This window comes from Equus asinus, chromosome 20 (assembly GCF_041296235.1).
Source record: "Equus asinus isolate D_3611 breed Donkey chromosome 20, EquAss-T2T_v2, whole genome shotgun sequence".
Classification (NCBI taxonomy): domain Eukaryota; kingdom Metazoa; phylum Chordata; class Mammalia; order Perissodactyla; family Equidae; genus Equus; species Equus asinus.
This window is the reverse complement of record NC_091809.1, coordinates 47,588,630-47,598,416: the sequence shown is the minus strand read 5'-3', so window position 1 is coordinate 47,598,416 and position 9,787 is coordinate 47,588,630.

Here is a 9,787-nt window from a genome sequence, read left to right as displayed (position 1 = left end):
CATTGATACAGTACATATGCTCTGGAAATATCTTAAAATTTTAAGATACTATTTATTAAGCACCTACTACATGTCAGACACTATGCTAGATACTTTATCTCAGATCCTCCCAATAACCCAGGAAAGGGTGTATTATCCTGGTTTTACATATAAGGAAATTGTGGCTCAGAAAAGTGAAGTAACTTGCTAGAAGGTAGCACCGGCCTTTGATGACCTCTCACTCTAGGAGTCTGCTCCCCACACCTTCCCCTATTAATAAGGGGAAGATAACAAGGACCCCTCTGCACAAAGAGGCAGAAGTGAACTTCCCCTCTGGGGAAGCAGCAGCAGGGGGGTTGCTTTGCAGGAGTCAGAAGCCCAGGAGGAAATAGCCCCAGGAGATATTAAATACCGCCTGGAGCTCTTTCCCAAGGCTCCACTCCCCATGCAATCCCCAAGCTACTTCAGCCAGCAGTGCAAGCCTCAATGGCTCCCCTTCAGCACAACCTACGGAGAATGCTACAAGTCCTGGAAGATGGAGCCTGTGACTTACCACAGGGAGAAGTCCTCGTATTCAGGTGAGACTTAGCCTGGCGGGGTGCAGGGTAATAGGGGATAGAGAAGTGGCACCCTGTATAAAGCAGAAACTGAACCCTCTATTCCCAAGGCACCCTTCCCAGGGACACTCCTGTCCCCGAGGCGGATCCCAGGGGTGGGAACCATCAACCCAGGAGAATATAATGAGCAGCAAGGGCCCCCAGCCCTCTCTTCAAAAGCCCTACAGAAAACATTTGACTACAAGGTCAGCCAGGACCCCTGTGGGAGGGCACCATACTACCGACCCCATCCCATCCCACCCTCCTTCCTGTTTGGGCTGGACCAGCTAGCAGCCCTGTAATTCAGGCTTTCAAAGCTCAGATCATTCAAATGGGGCTTGGAGGACACCCTAGGATTCCGCACTAAGGATTCTTTAGTTCTGGTCTTAGGGAGACAACTCTGAAGGTCAGAGTGGTGGAGAGGCAATGCTGAGATATTTTGCATCTGCTATTCCCTTTATAAAAGGCTTAGTCAAGTAGAGCGGCCGGCTGTGCAAAAGCCAAGGCTGGGGTCCAGATGCCCACCTTTAATCTCATGACTTTCCCACACAGAGGAGGTCCTCCGCACTTTCTTGATCCCTTAGGTGACGAGCACATGAGCAGTACTCATCAGATTTCCTTCCACAACCCTCCTCTTGGTCAGTTGATGTTCCCAGTTCACATTCAGGGCAGAAAAATAGCACCAACAGTGCATCCAGGCTACATGGAGAGTATCGGCCAGTATCAAAGTGACTTTCAAGCCCCAGGATGGAGTGAAGTCCTCAGACCTGGCCCAGACAGGAACAGCCAGGGAATCAAGTGAGTAACCAGAACTGCTGGCAAGCTGCAGGGTTGCCGTGAGGAATGAGGACAGAGGAGGGCCCTATTTCCCAAGACAAAGGTAAAACTTCAGAACTCAGACTTCCATTCAATTCAGAGACATAGCTGTAGAAGGCAACAGAGCAAAGCACTAATGGTTTTAGAACCTTGGATCTCCACCTAGTTTGGATTTACTTAGTCCTCTCACCCCAGATAAGCTCTGAGCAAGGAGAGACTGTATGCTGTTCATAACTGGGGGTCAGCCTCTTCCCTCCGTCTCCTTGGAAGACAAGAACTCTAACTGAAGCCAAGAGGTAGAGTGCCAGGCTTACCCAGGACCCATGGAACTACAGAGAATCAGGCATTCCACTTGCCCATCCTTGTCCCGGCTTCTCCCCTATTAAAGCCTGCTTCCCCTGGAGCTCAGAATAGCCCTCTACATCCCTCTGACTCATCCCTGAAAGGTTAGAAGGCCCAGCTCCAAAGCAAAGCCAGTGTCACACAAATGTTACAGAAACCATTGGCCTATTCCAAAGCGGTGGATGACAGGATCATCTTCACCCCAAAGTGACCAGGGATAGCAGCCTAGCAACAAGAAGAGCTCTTCTCCTCCAGCAGACACACTTCCATGCTCCTATCCCAAGACCACATTCTCTAAGCCGTAGTCTCCAGCTGCCTAACGGGGTGTTTTAGAAATGCTCTCCATCGCCCCATCCTTTGGCTGCAGGTGTCGCACCCTCTCTGTAGGGTCTTAGCAGGATAACTGGGAAGTATGAAAAGAAACAGAGATAAAATAAATTAAAATTTTATTTTAGAAATAAATTTTCATTTGAAATTACCTGCAAATGCACTGTACAGTTTAGGCAGACACACAAATGAAAGGCCAGGAACATATGCAGATGGCACAGCACCCTTCTATTTGTAGGCCTCCACTGGTTTGCAGATATAGATTCCAACTCGTAGAAAGATTTTTACCCCATGCAGCAAATATATCTACACTATGCAAAAGGACACTGCCCCTAGCCAGCCACCCACTGTGCATCAGCATCAGAAGCCGAGCTGGCCGACGCAACAGATGGCCATCCTGGGCGGGAAGAGCACTGCCAAGTTTGATGAAAACACAGTGACCAGGGTAAAGTGCCCAAGCTCTCTGTTAAGAGGTAACCAGCAAGAAGGTCCTAACTACTCCCCAAGCCAAGGTGGGGGGGGGGGGGGGTGGGAAGACAAGGGAAAGGATTTATCCCGCCAGAACATCCCAACTCCACTTTTCTTGGGAAATCCAGAAATTTGGCTTTCCCATATTTGCAGCCACTTACAGACTCTGATGTCTCCCTGACCAGAGAGGTGAGGTTTGTATGTACTTAACATATGCTTGACACATGGTAAGTACTTAACAAAAGATAGCAATTAAAGTTATTATTATTATTTCCCCAGAAATGCAATTCTCTCTTCCCAGATGTCTTATCTATCTCCTCCCAAATTCCAGGTAAAAAGAGTCAAGGGTAAGTTCCCCTCTAGCATACTCAGGGTCTTCAAAGCCAAGTTCCAAACTGAAATTACCAGCAAGCAATTCTCCCAGGACTGTGGAACTCAGCCCCAAGTACACTATGGAGACCCTCATTACAGAGGCTATGAGAAGCCCCTGATAAGAACTCCTGCCGTGGGCAGGGGACATCCCCTGGACGCTCCCTTCACCTCTCACCTTGCTACAAAGGTGAGGATGGGGGGTGGGGGAGGAGACTGCACAGAGAGGAGTCTGTTATTTAAATCCTGGCTGTTTTCCAACTCAGAGCAATTCTGAGCAAGTTAACCCCTCTGCACAAATGTTTCTCTCTCCTGCCAAAAGAAAAAGAAAACAGGCCCTGCTTACCAAGCACTAGACATTGAAGTTTTACCTGTGACTCCTTGTCATTCCTGAGCTGAGAGAGGGTGCTCAAGATAACATGCAAGGAGGGGAAGAGTCACTCCTTTTTCAGCTGAGTGCTCTCTGTCCCCTCCCAAGGGTATGGGTTCACAGGCACCAGCCAAGGATCAAACTACCACCAGGACCCCCTACATGCCCTTGTTTTCTGAAAAGGTGAACCTGTGTAAGCCCAAGGTCAACAGCATCAAATGTGAGGCAAACAACTTATCTACTGAGCAAAGAAAAACATTCAGGTACAAAGGAGAGACTGAGTCACTCCCAGATACAGTAACGTCATTCGAGTATGGCAAAAGAAAGCCAGTGTCATAGGGGAGACATGACTCAGCTCCAGCCTGGCCCCATAATCTCTCTGCCTATTTTTACAGGCCAGTCCAGCTGCCTAAAAGCTCAGCTCCAGCAGTATTTATACCAACAACAAGACTCAAAACTTAAAAAAAACAAAAAAAGTTGGGAAGAAAACTACCCAAAGAACCTGCGCAAAAATGCAGTTCAGGGCACATGTCTCCTCACCAGCTCAAACTTAAAATCCAAGTCTCAAGATAGCTACCTCACAGGCTAGACGCTGCTTTCTCACTGGGATTCCCTGCCACACACTAACCCTCACGCAGTGCTCTGACACTAACTGAGGAGGCGGAATAACCTCCTTAGAAAGGAACGATGCACCCGGTGTCCTAGAAAGTCAATGCGTTCCAGGAAACTTGAAGGAAAAAGAGGTTAAAGCATCTCTCTTACTAATGAGTCAATGGCAAAGCATCAAGACTTCTCCAGCCAGTACCATCGATTAATTATATCCTATTTGAGCTATGGTGTCTGCTCACTGCTGCTTTTTTTCTTTACATTTTTTGAGATATAATTCAAATACCATAAAATTCACCCTTTTAAAGTGTACAATTCAGTAGTTTTTAGTATTGCTCACTGCTTCTTAAGCCTAAACTTCAGAGTGGAGAAGGTACAGGAAAGGAAAGAGAGTAAGAGGGTCTGAATTTGATTAAAAGAAAAAAAATATCTTCCCTGTAGAGAATGGTTTCCAAAGCCTAAGTAAGGGAGCTTCTAATCAAAATCTAAATACCAGGCCTCTCTCTTGAAAATCTTTACCATATTGAAAACAGGATTATGTTTCTGGATCTAAGGTAGGGATAAGAAGTGGAGGAACAGTCAACTGAATTTAGTCACCTATGTCCTTGAGAGATTGTAAGGCTTATTATTTTGAAAAATGTGCATACACCAGGGCCCTGCTTTCCCCAGTCCAGAAAAGGCGTGTCACACTGCCCTCTCGTAGCCAGCCTAGGAAATGACAGCCAGCTACCAGCTGAACAGGCCTGGAGGTCTCTGCCCTACAGTATGCTCACACACATACTGGCAGAGAAACTGGAGGCAAGAGGAATTTATAAATTTCCACCAATGCTTACTAATCACCTGGAATAGAATCTTTTTGCTTCTGCTCCACCTCAGCCTCTGCTTGAAACCAGATAATACATTCCTTCTTTACAGAAAAAAATTCTCGTTTAAGATTTCCCAAGCGTCTGGGCCTCTCTTACTCCATTCAGGCTGCTACAACAAAAATACCATGGACTACGTGACTTAAACAACAAATCGTTCTTTCTCACAGTTCTAGAGGCTAGAAGTCCAAGATCAAGGCACCAGCAGATTCAGCGTCTGGTGAGGGCCGCCTTCTGTGTTCTCTGATGACAGAAGGAGCAAGACATCTCTCTGGGGTCTCTTTAATGAGGGCACTAATCCCATTCACAAGGGCTCCACCCCCATGACCTAATCACCTCCCAAAGGCCCCCTTCCTAATACTATCACCTTGGGAGCTAGGATTTCAACATATGTATTTGGGGAGGATACAACGTTCCATCCAGTCTCTTAAAGTGAGTCGTTCCTAAGAAACACCGTAGGACCCCACAAAAGAGAAGTTAAAACCTGAACCCATAGAGAAATAAAATCCAGCTGTGTATAAGTGCAACCATGGGCTAGAAGTTGAGTGTGCTCCCTGCCACCTCTGGCCAAGGAAAGGGGCAGGCTTACAATACAGCTCACAAAAGTATAAACTCAAAAGCAGTAACTTGCAGTAGGATCCAGTGTCCAGAGCCTATATTCTCTGGGGCCTTTTTTTAAAATAAGCTATTTATTTTTGAAAAATTTTAGATGTACAGAAAGTAGTAAAAACAATACAGACAGTCTCGTTACTCTTCACCCCAATTCCTTGACTGTTAACTTCTTACATAAGTATGGTACATTTGTCAAAACGAAAAGATTAATATTGGCATATTTCTATAAACCATACTCAAGACTTTATTCAGATTTCACCAGTTTCATCACTAATGTTCTAACCCTGGGCCTTTTAAAAAAATGTTTTCAGTAAGGAGCCAAAGGACCAGATAGGCAGTGTAGAGCCCAGCAGAACACTGGGTCCTAGTCCCAGTTCTGCCACACGCTAACTGTAGAATCTTACAGTTTATTTTCTGAGGTTGTTTCCTCTCCAAAAGTACCACCATCTCAAAATACTGATTCTAGACACAATTCCAGTTTACCCTTCATCTCTATGCCTAAGCTCTTCTCTGACAGCCACTGGCCGGTGGTAGGGAAGAGACATCCCTAAATTGGAAGTGACTCCAACTGAGACTCTCCAGTTACAGAATGAAGTTCCTTTGAGATTTTCAAATCTCGTAATTATTTCGAAATCACGTACATCTCAAATGGCTGGGAGATGGACAGCTTTTCTTCAGGAGTCTGAGAAGTGCCTGCTGCAGGTTTCCAAGTTGCAGTCCAATATCCATTTTTCTCTTCTTCCTGGATGTGTGTTATATTTCTCAGGCTCCCCTGCATTAAGGGGCAGCCACGCAATTAGGTTCTGGCTAACAGAATGTGAGTGGAAGTGTGTGCCACTTCTATAGCTGGCCTGTAATATCTACCAAGCAACCCTCCAAGCTCGGCTCAACTCACTAAAACAGCAACGCAAAAAGCATCCTTGGAAGCCATGTTAACGCTGGCATCAGCCTGATCCCTAAATGACTACCTGGAGTAGAGTATCCCCCTCCCATTGCCCTAATCTGAAACTACCTGGACATGAGTGAGAAGGGGAAAAAAAATTCCACTGCGGTATGCCAGTCCTTTTGGAGAGAGTCATAGCAGCTTAGCCTACCCTAATTAATACAGGTACTAAACGTCAATTCCATTAGAGTAAAACCTTGCTTCTGCAGCTGTGCAGAGAGCTTCAGGCGCACAGAACTGAACTGACCACATGCCTGAGTTCAGGACACAGACCACATTCACCCATGCAAGGCCCCTCTTTGGTTTCCCTTTCTCTCCTTCATTCCCCACTCCAGTCCCTATTTCTTCCCACAGACCCTATTCTAGTGAGTTAAGGTGTATGTCCTTAAAAAATAATGTTGCTTTCTGTGTTTAAATTACTTAGCTCATTTTTGCTGTAAATTTCATTGTTCCTTATCTTCCTCACCTGGAATCTATCATGTTGCTAAGTTCCTAACAGCTTACATCTGTTTTTTATAATATTCTATCATATGCATATACCACATTTTACTTATCAATTCCCTTAGGGATGGACATCTGATTTGCTCCCAGTTTCTTGCTACCCAAACTATATACAGATAAACATGCTTATAGTAATTCTTTGTGGATCAGTGCAAGTTTCTATGAAGGATATAGCCAGGAGTGGAACTGCTTTGATGTAGGGTATATACATAATTAATACATTAGTTATCTATTGTTGTACAACAAACTAGCTCAAAACTTAGTGGCTTAAAACAATAACTCCCACAGAGGAAATATTTGCAAATTACATATCTTATGAGAGACTTGTAACCAGAATATATAAAGAATTCTACATAAGAGTTTGTGTGTTTGTGTGTGTGTGTTGGGGGGGGGGGGCGCACGTGTGCTCACGCGCGCGGGGAAGACAAATAACCCAAGTGAAAAATGGGCAAAGAATTTGAGTAACATTACTCCAAAGAAGACACATAAAGATGTTCAACAACATTAGGGAAATGGAAATCAAAATCGCAATGAGATAGCACTTTACAATCACTAGGATAGCTATAATCAAGAAGACATATAATAACAAGTATTGACAAGGATGTGGAGAAATTGGAACTCTCATACACTGCTTTAGAAGTCTGGTAGTTCCTCAAAAAGTAAAACATGGAGTTCCATATGACCCAGCAACTCTACCCTGAGAAAAATGAAAACATATGTCCATACAAAAACTTGTACATGAACATTGATAGCAGCATGATTCACAATAGCCAAAAAATCATCAAATGTCCATCAGATGATGCATGGATAAGTAAAATGGGGTATATCCATACAAGGGAGTATTATTCAGCCATAAAAAGGAATGGAGTACCATATACACTAGAACATAGATGAACATTGAAGCTACTACGCTAAGTGAAAAGAGCTAGACACAAAGGCCACATATTGTATGATAGTCCTATTCACATATTATATGAAATGTACAGAACAGGCAAATCTATAGAGACAGAAAACAGATTCGTGGCTGCCTAGGGCAGTGGGGAGCAACCACTAAAGGATACAAAGTTTCTTGGATCCACAGGGTGATGAAAATGTTCTAAAATTCTTTGTGATGAAGGTTGCACAACTCTGATATGCTAAAAAAAAACACTAAATTGTACACTTTAAATGGGTAAACGGAATTGTACACTTTAAATGTGAATTACATCTCAATAAAGCTATTTTTAAAAATTTAAACACCAATTATCTCACAGTTTCTTTGGGTCAAGAATTTGGAGTTGGGTGATTCTGGCTCACAATCTCTCATGAGGTCATGGTTACGTTGTTGATCAGGGCCACACGTTTCTAAAGGCTTGAATGGAGTCAGAAGATCCACTTCCAAGGTGGCTCACTCACATGGTTGGTGACGTGGTGCTGTCTGTTGGTGAGAGGCCTCAATTCCTCTCCACATGGCCCTCTCCAGAGGGCCGCTTGAGCGTTCTCATGACATGCCAGTGGCTTCTTCCAGAGCAAGTGATCCAAGACAGTACAAGGCAGATGCTTCAATGTCTTTCATGACCTAGCCTCAGAAGTCACACATTTCCAGTAATCCTATGTACACAAGTCAGCGCTATTCATTGTGGGAGAGGAGTACACAAGGGTTTGAACACCAGGAGTCAGAGATTATTGAGGGCCATCATGGAAGCCGGCTATCAACACTTGATGATAAGGAAGACAATGATAATAACTAACAATTTTGTGACACATATTATGTGTCAGGCACTGTTCTAAGCTCACAATAAACCTATGAGGTAGGTACTATTATCTCCACTTCACAGATGAAGAAACTAAGGCACAGAGAAGTTAAGTGGCTTACCAAGGTCACAGAGTTAGTAAAAGATAGCTGGGATTCAAACTCAGGCAGCATAGTTCCAGAGCCACACTCTTAAATTTAAAACTCTGCAATATTGACTGCATCCTAGATATTACTCAATTTCAATTAAGTGTTACCCATTTGTTCTCCAGAATGAATGCACCAGTTGAAAGTCCCCATAAGAGTTCAGTTTCTTGCTTATTTTGCCAAACTAACAGATATAAAATAGAAACTCATTAATGTTTTAATTTGCATTTCTCTCATTACTAGTGAGGTACCATACTTATTAGCCATTTTGGTTTTTCATTTAGATTTTATATATTCATATTCTTTGTCCATTTTTATTTTGTGTTTCATTTCCCTTCCTGATTTGCAGTAGTTCTTTCTATATTTAATCCCTTGTATATGCAATCCTTTGGCAGTTTTAGACATTGCAAATATTTTCTCCTAATCTATACCAATCTTTAGCTTTGACTATGGGATGCCTTGTTAACTGGAAATCTTTAATTATGAAGCAGTCAAAGCTATCAAATCTTATGGTTTGTGCTCTGGAGATTTTATTTAACAAATCTATCCTTACCCCAAAGTCACAAAGACATTCTCAATTTTCCTATTGGCTTTAGCATTTTACATCTTTGATCACTTTTGGATTTGTCTTTGTTTTGTATGGTTTGAGGTAGGGATCCAACTTTATTTTTGTACATATAAGCCAATTTTCTAAGCACCATTATCCTTCTCTTCCCCACTAATTTGTGATGCTGCCTTTATCATATACCATGTCTCCAAATAGCCATATCTACAGTCACACATCACTTAAGGATGGGGATACATTCTGAGAAATGCGTCACTAGGCAATTTTATCATTGTGCATACATCACAGAGCATACTTACACAAACCTAGATGGTATAGCCTACTACACACCTAGGCTATATGGGGTCTTAATCTTATGGGACCACTGTCATATATGCAGTCTGTCACTGACCAAAATGTCATCACACAGCACATGACTGTGTTTCTAAGTCTAGTTTGGCCTTAATTCTTATTTTCTAAAAGGAATGATCTATCACTGTGAAAGATTTTACTCACACTACTTTCCAGATTAATGAAAAGTCCAACTATCACCCTCCAAGATCCCTAGGGAT